Below are 11,900 nucleotides of genomic sequence, written 5' to 3'. Positions count from 1 at the left end.
CAGAAATATAATTGCAATCATATTATGAGTAACAAAAGCTTATATTGACAGTTAGAATGAGTTGATGCAGCAAGTCAATATTTGCAGTGTTGACCTTTCTTCTTCAGGACCCCTGCAATTCTCCCTGGCATGCTCTCAATTAACCTCTGGACCAAATCCTGACTGATAGCAGTCCATTGTTGCACAATCAATGCTTGCATTTTGTCAGAATTTGTTGGTTTTTGTTTGTCCACCCGTCTCTTGATGATTGGCCACAAGTTCTCAATGGGATTAAGATCTGGGGAGTTTCCAGGCCATGGACTCAAAATCTCTATGTTTTGTTCCCTGAGCCATCTAGTTATCACTAGGGATGAGCGAACCAAACCGTAACGAACCAGATTCGTTACGAACTTTGCAAAAAGTTTGGTTTATCACCGAACCGAACTTTGAGAAAGTTTGTGACGAATCTGGTAAAATAACAAATAAAAGAATCTAAAAGAATCTTAACCCCCCCCCCCCAAAAAAAATAAATTGTGCTACACTGCATTTACATAGTAGTATTCGTGTTAACATGTAAATAGCACCATAGGTGAAAACACACAAGTAGTGAAATCAGAAGTCTCTAATTAGTTACATAGCCCGTATATGAGTTCACTACCTGTCTCCCGTCGTGCTGTCATGAATTGATGTCTGTTGATGTCCGTTTTCTGCGATCTTGCTATTCAACGATGCAACTCTAATTAGAGACTTCTGATTTCAGTACTTGTGTGTTTTCACCTATGGTGTTATTTACATATTAACACGAATACTACCATATATATGCAGTGTAGCACACTTTCATTTTGTCTTTTTTTTTTTTTTTTTTTTTTTAATTCTTTTTTTATTTTACATAATCCCAAACAGACATCCACAAACCCCCCCCCAACAAGAATAAATATAGAACTTCACAAAGCAACATCCCCAATCTAAACATTGCTATAACTCATGTCTGGTATCACCCAGACTTCTTTGTCATTATACAAAATTTTTTATTTTCTCCGTATGGTTAAACATGCAGGGCGCCCCTCTTGTTGACTAAACCTTCCTTCTTACTTAACCCACCACCCTACCTCCACCTACTTTATAAACATTCAACCCACCAGGCTGCGGCGCAGCCACCCCCCCACCGCGCCAAGGGGGGAGGGGCGACGGGCGAAAGAGACCAGGACCGACCACCAACTTGTACCATATCAATTGTAGGCGTCATCAATATCAAAAAATTAAAAATAAATTTTAACATATCCAAATAATACAAATGACCACCACCAGCTTCAATCCCTTCTCCTGCCAATCTGACCCCTATCCAGGGCCACACCGGCACCGGATGGAAAAACCATTCATCCACACCGGCTATCCACGGACCCAGAACTCCGGAGCCCATGAGCAACCGCCCTGTCAAGTCCGAAGGTCTCCACAGTCCATCTATTATGGGCTGCAGTTCCCCCAACTGACCAGGGTAAACTCACATATTTCCCATCCAAACAATTCATAATAGCCCCCAAAAAAAAAACAAGTGAATTCCCGATCCAATTACTCGACCCTCTCACGGCCGACCTACTAAATCGGGTTACTTTCCACCACTGTGTCAGTGGAGCGGTCCGTCCAATCCCGCCCCCCACCCCCCCCCCCCCAACCCAGCAAGAGCGCAACCACGCCGCAACCCATTCACACCTCCAAACATCCAGCTAAATATAATTATCTACCGGGCGCCCTGAAAGTACCTCACGGATTACATTACTTCTCTTCACTTACTACCCTAATCTTAATCTAACTTTTATTTACAAAACACTTCAAGTTACAAAAAGAAATGGAAGTTCCATGTACCGTCATCCCTTAAAACAACAATCACCCCCCCCCCCCCCTCCCGGGCAGAAATTAGTAGATTAGTTTGCATCCGTTCCCTTTTTCTCTTCCCTCCATATCCTCTCATATCTAATATATAATTTCACCTTGTTTTCCCATGTTTGTACAGATAATAACTCATTAGAATTCCACCTTTGCACAATCATCAGTCTTGCCACAAAAAGTCTCTTGTTTAAGATCCTTCTCTTCATGTTACCCACACCCACTAAATGGGTATCGTCGCTCAAGACAATCAGAGAGGGATATGGTTCTATTACCAATTCCAGCTCTTTTTCTATTAGCTCCACCACCCCCTTCCAAAATTCACCTAAAGCTGGACATAACCAAAATATGTGTAACCAATCTTTTACTATTTCCCCACACCTTGCACAATCCGCTTCTCCTCTTTTCCCTATCTTCCTCAAGAAGTGAGGGGTATAGTAAAGACGATGCAAGATATTCAACTGCACTAGTTGATGGTTATGATTCAGCGAGACATCCTTGGTATTACCCAAAATCCTCTCCCATGCCCTTTCCGAGAGATTACCAACTTCTTTTTCCCATCTCCCCCTACACCCTAGTTCTTTCCCCTCATATACTTCTTCCCTCAGTTTTCTATATATCTTGGATAACCCTTTCTTTTGCGGCTGTCCATTGTAAATTTGTATTAGTATACCAGGCGTAGGGTCAACTAAGAAAGGACTTTTATCCTTAGAACTTATAAAGGCATGTCTCAGTTGAGCGTATTCATACCATTCTTTTCCGTCCAATCTATATTCCTCCTTCAATGAGTGCCAGGACCTCAGGTTCCCCTCTCTAAAGGCGTCGCACACTCTCACTATGCCCGCCCTTTTAAGGTTTACCAATGTCCCAGCTTTATAGATTTCAGTCAATCTGGGGTTCATCCAGAGGGGCGTCCATTCAGTCGAGTTACATACATTACACCATCTCTTACACCTCTCCCAAGTCTTAATCAACATACCCACTGTGGGAAAGCCCTCCCATTCCCTATCCTTTAGAACCCCCGATTCTAGGATCTCAACCATACCAACATAGGAATCGCTCCATTTATTTTCCAAAAATGTATATAACATAACATTACTCTCTATTCCATAGGTGGTACAGCTGAGACGCCAGAAAATAAGATCTCATATCCGGGAGACCCACTCCCCCTTTCCCCTTTGGAAGGCATAGGACCGATTGTCTTAGCCTCACTCGTTTCCGTCCCCATATCAACTTATTTATGGATGATTCCACCCTCTTAAATGTACTGTCATCTATCCAAATGGGTGTAGCACAAAAGATGTATAATAATTTTGGCAAGATTATTGTGCTGACAAGCATGATTCTGTCCGCTTTGGACCGTATCAGGTTTAACCATACATCCACCTTCTTGTCTATCTCTCTCATAACCTTAAAGGTATTTCTTTCGTGGAAATCATTAATGTCCTTCATAACTTCTACCCCCAAATATTTAAAGCTGTCCCCTGACTTTAACACTCTCACTTGATCATATCCTCCACAATCCACCCCACTGACCGCATTATCCGAAAGCGGGAGCAATATGGACTTATCCCAATTAATTTTTAGGCCGGAGAAAACACCATACCCTTCTATTAGATCCATAACATATTTTACTGTGTATTCCGGGTTGCTAATAAAAGTGTATCATCCGCAAAAAGGCTGATCTTATCCTCTCCGCCCCTTACCCCAAAACCCCGAATCTTATCGTCCTCCCTCACCAATATTGCCAGGGGTTCCAACGCTAGAACATATAGCAAAGGGGATAGGGGACATCCCTGTCGTGTACCTCTTAGCCAGACTGAAACTCTCCGATCTAACTCCATTGACTACAACATGAGATGTTACGTCGCTATACAAGAGCTGCACTTTTTTTACAAATTCATTTCCTAACCCAAATTTCCCCATTACCTTCCAGAGGAACTCCCAATCCACCCTGTCAAAGGCCTTCTCCGCGTCCAATGACAGGAAGGAGTGGGCGCCCCTAGCTCCCTGGATATTATGAAAGACTCTACCAATATTTTTCATAATCGAACGTCCCGGGATAAAACCCCCTTGATCTTCATGTATAAGCACCGGGATCACTCTTTTCAGGCGATTCGCTAAGACCTTTGCATATAATTTAATATCAACGTTCAATAATGCGATGGGTCTATAAGACCCCGCATCTTGAAGGTCTTTCCCCTCTTTGGGGATCAAAGTGATCCCAGCTTCTTTCATGGAGTTCGGTAGGTGGCCTACCTCCAAAGCCCCTTCCATTACCCTGCACAAGGCAGGGATCATTACCTCACCATATCTCCTGTAGGCTTCGAAAGGCAGGCCATCCACCCCCGGCGCTGTATTACCTCTCACTCCCTTTAATGCTATTTCAAATTCAGCTACCGTCAGTGGGGCCCCCAACTCCTCTCTTTGGCCTTCTGTCAGAGTTGGAATGTTCACTGAACCTAGATAGTTCTCCATGTCTTCTTCCCCAACTTTCCTCTCTGATTTGTACAGCTTCTTATAAAAGTCCTCAAAGACTTCTCTAATTCCTTTTTGGGAGCTTATTAATTTCCCCTCTCCATCTCTTATAGTGGAGATCTGTTTCTTTGGTGCTTGATTAGCTATTATAGACATTACACACCTATTTGGTTTCCCACTATTCAGATACCTTTCTTTCCCTTGAAAAAAAAAATTATTTTTGGCCTTAACCTCTAACATATTATTATAATCCTCCTGGGCCTGTAACCACTCTCTCTTACTATCCTCACCAAGATTCTCATAATAGTGTTTCTCCTTTGCAACTACCCTCTCCTCCAAATCCCTAAATGCTCTCTTTTTTATTCCAATATTCTTTTTTAGAATTCCTCTAAGGAACGCTTTCATCGTATCCCAAACTACACTATCTGGTGCCGACCCCCAGTTTTCCCCCAACATTTCTTCCAATTCATCCCTAATCTCCTTATCCCTATTTAACAAATTGAACCAATGGGCATTAATCTTCCAATTCCCCACTCCCCTCTCTACTCCCGTATAGATCTCTACACACAATGGAGAGTGGTCCGACACTGCTCTCGTCCTATATTTTATGTCCCCCACATAACGCACAAAGTGATCATTCACCAATGCCATATCTATACAGGAGCTAGTCTGACACGTTTTATTGAAGCATGAGAATGCCCTTACCCCTGGATTCTGCTCTCTCCAAATATCCCTAAACCCTAATTCCGTACATAATCTATTCAGGGGAGTGACCCTCGGAATATTTTTTACCTTTTTCGACCTCATTCTGTCCATTTTCTCGTCCATGACGCAATTTATATCTCCCAAGATCATGGTGGGTAATTCTTCCCATTTATGGAGGGTATTTGACACCTCCTTCAAAACTGCTAACGAAAAAGGTGGCGGCACATACAAAAACGCAGACTAAACCCCCCACCTTACATTTTAATATAATATACCTCCCATCTTTATCTAATACTGTGTCATATAATTCCCAACTAACTAATCTATGAACTAACACTGAAATCCCCCTTGAATATTCTGAATACGTAGAGTGATATTGCGAAGACCACCAGGGTCTATTTAAAAAGGAAACTGTGGATTTAGTGAGGTGAGTTTCTATCAAACATATAATACTAGGCAAAAAATTTCTAACCACCCCATAGACCGCGTGTCTTTTAACCTTATCGTTTAACCCCCTAATGTTCCACACCACTAATTTAGTGTTCATCTATTCAAACCAAAACTATATCCTTCTCCACCCCCGAGTTCTCCCAACAGTTCTCCGGTAACTAAAAGGTCCAGGTCCAGAAATAACCAGAGAAAAAGAGAGATAGGGCAGAACAGAACTACCATAGGAGAGCATTCTGGATAGGCATAAGGAAATTGCGAAAATTAAATCGCGAAAAGAGAGAGAGAGTAGCACAAAATGAGAGCCGGAGAACTGCCCCCCCAATACTTAATAGAGTAATCGAGAGAGAATAGTCTAGTTAGATAGATATCATACATGTCCCTAATTCAACCATTACATGGATAACCCTACTTACTACAGGAGTATAAAGAGAAAAATAAAAAACAACCCTACCTTTCTGCCCGGATCCCCTCCCCTCCCCTCTCACCCCCCCTCCCCTCCCCTCTCACCCCCCCCTCCCCTCCCCTCTCACCCCCCCCTCCCCTCCCCCCCCCCCCCCCTCCTCCAGTTCACATCAGATCGGGGGTTGAGTCTCTCACCCTCATACTCCGAATGGCTCTCCGCTTACTCCACTCGCCATGCACCACTCCTGGCCTCCTCCTCTAATCAGCGGCTAAGCAGCGCGGGAGTCAGCCGACACCTCAGGTGTAAGGTATTTCGCGTGCCAGGTGGACAGGAGAGCTCACCTTAGCTCCGCCTCTTCCTCTATCCTCAGTGTAGCACACTTTATAGGAGTTTTTTAGATTCTTTTAGAACTTTCAAATTCCCATTACATCATCACTATTGAAATCGATAGATTCATCTTAGGGCACACCAGTTTGTTTGTATTTATTTATCCTCCCAGTAAGCTACAGCGCTAAAGATCACTCTGTACCTAATCATGCAAAATAACAATGAAAAATGGGGAGCGATCTTCCTTCTTCACCAACTTTCAAATTCATAGACAAATAATGAATGGAATCGTACTTACTTAGTGGAGGGGAGATATGTCCTACTCCTCTCCATATCCCGGAGCGCCCGTAGTATGCTGTTAAGCACTATCCGTACTCCGCACTTCAGCTGCAGAAAAACAGTTCCCATACTCCATGTCTCCACAGCAGGGAAACAGTTTTCTCATTCCGATTGCTGCAGCTTAGCCTTCACAATCAGATGCAAGCTCCGCGCTCCAGAGCCACTTACAGCAAACTTATCTAGCTAAACGGACCACAAATCTGAAAACCAGTAGGACTACAAGTCCAAGACTAACTGAGAACCAAGTACCAATTTATGCTTTACATTGTACGGAGCACAAACTGTCTTTTGCTTTCTGAATAGGTGGCTTATATGCAGCATATACAATGAACACCAGGGCATGAGTATAACGATCCCGTATTATTATACAGAGACTGTTTTACAGTAATCCTTTTTGAACTATTTTTTAGAGTACTTTTTCACTACCTTATTATTCTTTCCTGCATTAACCATTCATTATTACTGATGAGCGAGCATGCTCGTCCGAGCTTGGTACTCGATGTTACTCGTTACTCGGACGAGCATCTCACGATACTCGAGAAAATCTCATCATCCGTTTCCTGTAAGTTTGGGAGCTATTTCTCAGGCAATAAACATGCAGGAGACTCTTTGGTACATCCTGCGATCACGTGGGACCCATACATGTCAATAGCAGCGATTGGTTGGCCAGATCAGATGACCCTGCCATATAAAACTCGGCGCCGCTCGGTGCTCGCTTCAGATGCATGCTGTGAGAGATTAGGGACAGAGCTGCTGCTTCTCAGGGAGAGCGTCAGTGTAGGATTTAGCATTCCAGTAGGCAGTGAATACTAGCAATACAAACAAACAGCCCTTTTGAGGGCTTAAAAGCGTTTTTTTTTAATAGTATTACTACAGACTGCTGGCTGGGAGTTGCAGTGCTGCTACCACGATTTCACCAGCACACTGTGGTGACCAGCTGCTGGCAGAAAGGGGACATTAGGTGTTGTATACAGACCCCTAAGAAGTGCTCGGTGTACTTTTTTTTATTTTGGGGCTGGTGGTGCTGCTGTACTACTTTGGATTGCTGGGATTTGTAGTACACCTGCATAGAACTTCACTGCTCATTGGACGGGGGTGTCTGAGAGTGTGTCTAGGTCCAGCCACTACCAGATTGTACCGTACAGCCCCCCCTAAACTAGTGGGTACTACACTGTATTGCTGGGATTTGTAGTACACCTGCATAAAACTTCACTGCTAATTGTAAGGGGGTATCACAGCGTGTGTTTAGGTCCAGCCACTACCAGATTGTACCATAAAGCCCCCCCCCCCCCAAAACTAGTGGGTACTACACTGTATTGCTGGGATTTGTAGTACACCTGCATAAAACTTCACTGCTCATTGTACAGCCCCCCCTAAACTTGTGGGTAGTGGGTACTACACTGTTTTGCTGGGATTTGTAGTACACTACCCCTCAAGTGATGATCCCTTTGCATGAGACAATTGCCAGATCCTCAAGGATCAAAGTCAAATTCAAAATCAAAACAGCAGTGGGGAGAGAGGTGGTGAGTCACATTTTGCAGGGAATGTTACCCCAATTGCTACAGTCAAATTGAAAATCAAAAGGGTGCTGGGGGTAGAAGGCTACTTGTTGGCTACTGCTGGGCCTTAACTGGCATTAATGTTGACTACTGGTGTGGCTGCCCTTGCCTCCTTGTTGCTGGGCCTTAACTGGCATCCATGTTGACTACTGGTGTGCCTGCCCATGCCTCCTTGTTGCTGGGCCTTAACTGGCATCCATGTTGACTACTGGTGTGCCTGCTCTTGCCTCCTTGTTGCTGGGCCTTAACTGGCATCCATGTTGACTACTGGTGTGCCTGCCCTTGCCTCCTTGTTGCTGGGCCTTAACTGGCATCCATGTTGACTACTGGTGTGCCTGCCCTTGCCTCCTTGTTGCTGGGCCTTAACTGGCATCCATGTTGACTACTGGTGTGGCTGCCCTTGCCTCCTTGTTGCTGGGCCTTAACTGGCATCCATGTTGACTACTGGTGTGCCTGCCCTTGCCTCCTATGCCATAGGCATAGCATTGATCAGTGTTATCGGCGCTCTGCTCATTGAGCCTGCCTGTGCAGGCTCAGTGAACAGATCGCTGATCGGACCGCACGGAGACAGGTAAGAGACCTCCGGCGATCCGTTTTAACGATCGGGATCCCCGCAGTCACACTGCGGGGGTCCCGATCGGTAAGTGACAGGGGTTCCCCCTGTCACTTACACATAAACGCTGTGGCCGCGTTGCGATCGCAGCGTTTAAGGAGTTAATGTCACACTGCAGCACGATTGCTGCAGCGTGTTATTAACGGTGAGGTGCCAGCTGCTGATTGCAGCTGGCCCCCACCTGCTATGAAGCGCGCTCCGCTCCGGACGTACAAGTACGGCCAGGGTCGTCTGGGCACAGACTTCCAGGGCGTACCGGTACGTCCTAGGTCGCCTAAGGGTTAAAGAGTCACTGTCATTTACTTTTTTTTTTTTTTTTTGCAGAAATCAATAGTACAGGCGATTTTAAGAAACTTTGTAATTGTGGGGATTTGCCAAAAAATGCATTTTTATCATGAAGTGGTTTGAAGCGCTCCCCCCTGTCTTCATTGTTGTCTATGGAGAGGGGAGGGGTGGAGGGAGATGAGGCACCAAAACAGGACAACAAAGGGTTAATTTACAGCTACATCACTGGCTATCTCCTCTGAAGTCAGCACTGACCTCTCAACTCCTGAATACCAGCTTCACACAGCTCCAAGCTGTGTAATCCTTTGTTCTCTGCTGGCGACTAATCTCCCCCCTCCCCTCCCCTCTCCATAGGTTACACAGGGCCCGACTGATGTAAAGAGTCGAGATTTCCTGATAATGAGCAGTAAATGAGAGAGAGGAGGGAGGGGGGCGGGACCTGGGGAAAGTCTTTTTGAATGCATATAATGGCATATTTGCCTAATAAACCCAATTACAAAGTTTCTTAAAATCGGCTGGACTATTGATTTCTGGAAAAAAAAAAAAAATTAAATGACACTTTACTGTACATGTTTAACACTTTGCAGAAGTTTGTTATGCTCACGGGTTATGAAAAACTGAATAAATAAATACACATATATATTACCACTAGAGATCAGCAAAGTAGTCGAAATTTGTTTTACAAGGTTTGCAAATAATCGGTTAAATTTGCGAATCGCATGCAAACGAATCTGATTAAAACAACCGAACTATAGTAGCTACAATAGTGGGACTATTACAGAGTCATCTTTTGTTCAGCAGCTGTTGTTGTGACAGTGTCAAAAATGTAAAAATCTCAAATGTAAAAAAAAAAAGTCAATAAATCATAAAATTTCCGCCATGGACAACATTGAACCTCATTTGCCAAGTGGACGCCCAAACACTCAGTGTGTCTAAAGGCCCTTTTACACAAAGCCATTATCAGCCGGATTTGGTCAATAATCGCTTTGTGTAATAAAAGGCAACGATCAGCCAGCATGAATGATGTCGGTTGATCGTTGTCGATCATTGTCTTTCAATATGTTGAAAGACAAACGACGTGGAGAGCAATGATCTGCAGCCGCTCCGTCCTGGCTGATGGATTGGCCGCTCAGCTAATCAGTGACTGGAGGGGCGTCTTAGAGTCACTGACTGGGTGAGTGGCCAGTCCATCAGCTGGGTTGTGACGAGGACACCTGGCGTGAGCCCTGCAGCCACATTTTGAGGTGCTTTTTCCCTTGTGTTCTATTTTACATTTTTTACAGCCTAAGGCTTCGTTCACATGAAGTAAAACTGGTGGAATTCTGCGGCGGAGAATCCCTCCAGCCTCCGTGTCATACAGAGAGTCTATGGGAGGCTCGCACACCTCATCTCTCCGTGCAGAATTTACATGTCCATTCTTCAGGGCGGAGAGAGGAGGCGTGTGAGCCTCCCATAGACACCCTGTATGACACGGAGGCTGGCGGGATTCCTCCAGTTTTACTCCGGGTGAATGGAACCTAAGGCCATGATTCCCTTTCAGGTGTGCAGTTTCAGAAATGGGGCCACTTATGGGGGACTTCTAACACACAAGCCTCCTAAATCCACTTTGATATGAAGTGGTCCCTAAGAAAATCAGGTTTGAAAAACTTTAATGTAATAATTTGCTGATACACTTCTAAGTTCTGTAACCCCCCCCCCCCCCCCAAAAAAAAAAAAAAAATACCAACTACCAAATGATGCCAGAATAAAGCGGACATATTGTTAATGGGACTCCGTAACAAATTCATGTGGTATGGCTGTATGAAATTGTCTGTTGTGAAGTTTAGGGTATATCCTATGGACATATGAAAGCGCCTTTAAAGGAAAACAAGAAGCATCTAATCTGCTGATATCTCCCTACAGGGCACGGGGTGCTGGGGGAAGCCCCATCCCCAGGGAACCAAAATGACTTATTAGCATAGGGATTAAACTCCAAATATGACAGTAACATCAATGGGGAGGAAGGGAAAAAACTTACCTCATACACTATAGAGACATACGGTAGTAAAAAAATGATGAAAAAACTGCACTCACCAACACTAGTGACAACTTCTTTTATTTCTTATGTGCGGACATCATGTAGCAGACGCCAGCTGGTGTCTGCTCCATGATGTCCGCACATAAGAAATAAAAGAAGTTGTCACCAGTGTTGGTGAGTGCAGTTTTTTCATCATTTTTTTTACTACCGTTTATTCACCAGAGACTGTTTACAGACTAGCACCGCTAGACACATCCCCGAGTATTACCTGCTTGCTCAGAGGGGTCAGCTCCAAGCTGTAGTGCCGGCTGTTCTTTGTTGTGCACACTATAGGGACATATCAGCTGGTTAGATACTTCTAATCTGCTTAGAGGGGTTATCCAGCGCTACAAAAACATGGCTACTGTCTTCCAGAGACAGCTCTGCTCTTGTCTCCAGGTCAGATGTGGTTTGCAGTTAAGCTCCATTCACTTCAATGGAACGGAGTTGCAAAAGCTACATCCAAACTGGAGACAAGAGCGGTGCTGTCTCTGGAAGGAAGTGGCCATGTTTTTCTAACGCTGGATAACCCTAGTGATGTGTGTGTGGGGCAACAAGGTCCAGGAGGTGCATCGATCCATACTCGGCAGGTGATGGCTGTGTATTACTTCTGGCTGCATTGGCCAGGATCGGGGATAACTCAGATTGTGGCCTTTTATCCTCCTAGATGCTGTTGTGATAAGCCGCTATGGCACCTAGGCATTGAGGTGCAGTGGGCTGTGTTGTCATGGCCAGAATGACAGTCCCCCAACCTCATCACTCTGATACATATGTCCTGTCTTTAGGACAGAACATTAAAGTGACACTGTCACCCCCTTTTTA

This window comes from Dendropsophus ebraccatus, chromosome 10 (genome assembly GCF_027789765.1).
Source record: "Dendropsophus ebraccatus isolate aDenEbr1 chromosome 10, aDenEbr1.pat, whole genome shotgun sequence".
NCBI lineage: Eukaryota > Metazoa > Chordata > Amphibia > Anura > Hylidae > Dendropsophus > Dendropsophus ebraccatus.
The sequence above is the reverse complement of the archived record's forward strand: the minus strand, read 5'-3'. Positions refer to the sequence as shown.